Source organism: Antrostomus carolinensis, unplaced genomic scaffold, assembly GCF_000700745.2.
Source record: "Antrostomus carolinensis isolate BGI_N321 unplaced genomic scaffold, ASM70074v2 scaffold29949, whole genome shotgun sequence".
In the NCBI taxonomy this organism is placed as follows: domain Eukaryota; kingdom Metazoa; phylum Chordata; class Aves; order Caprimulgiformes; family Caprimulgidae; genus Antrostomus; species Antrostomus carolinensis.
Window position 1 is genome coordinate 1 of NW_010336913.1, and position 333 is coordinate 333.

The window sequence follows — 333 nt, forward strand, 5'->3', positions numbered from 1 at the left end:
GCTCTGGGATGGGGAGCTGAAATGTGGAGGGAAACTGGAGCCAGAACAGTTAATAAATTGCATTTTGGAGAGGGGCAAGGCCTGTGTTAAGGGACACATGGGGGCACCAGTTGACCGTGAGCCAACAATGTGCCCTTGTGGCCAAGAAGGCCAATGGTCTCCTGGGGGGCATTGAGGAAAGTGTGGCCAGCAGGTCAAGGGAGGTTATCCTCCCCCCTGATCTGCCCTGGTGAGGCCACATCTGGAGGGTTGGGTCCAGTTCTGGGCTCCCCAGTTCAAGAGGGACAGGGACCTTCTGGAGAGAGTCCAGCAGAGGCCACAAAGATGATGAGG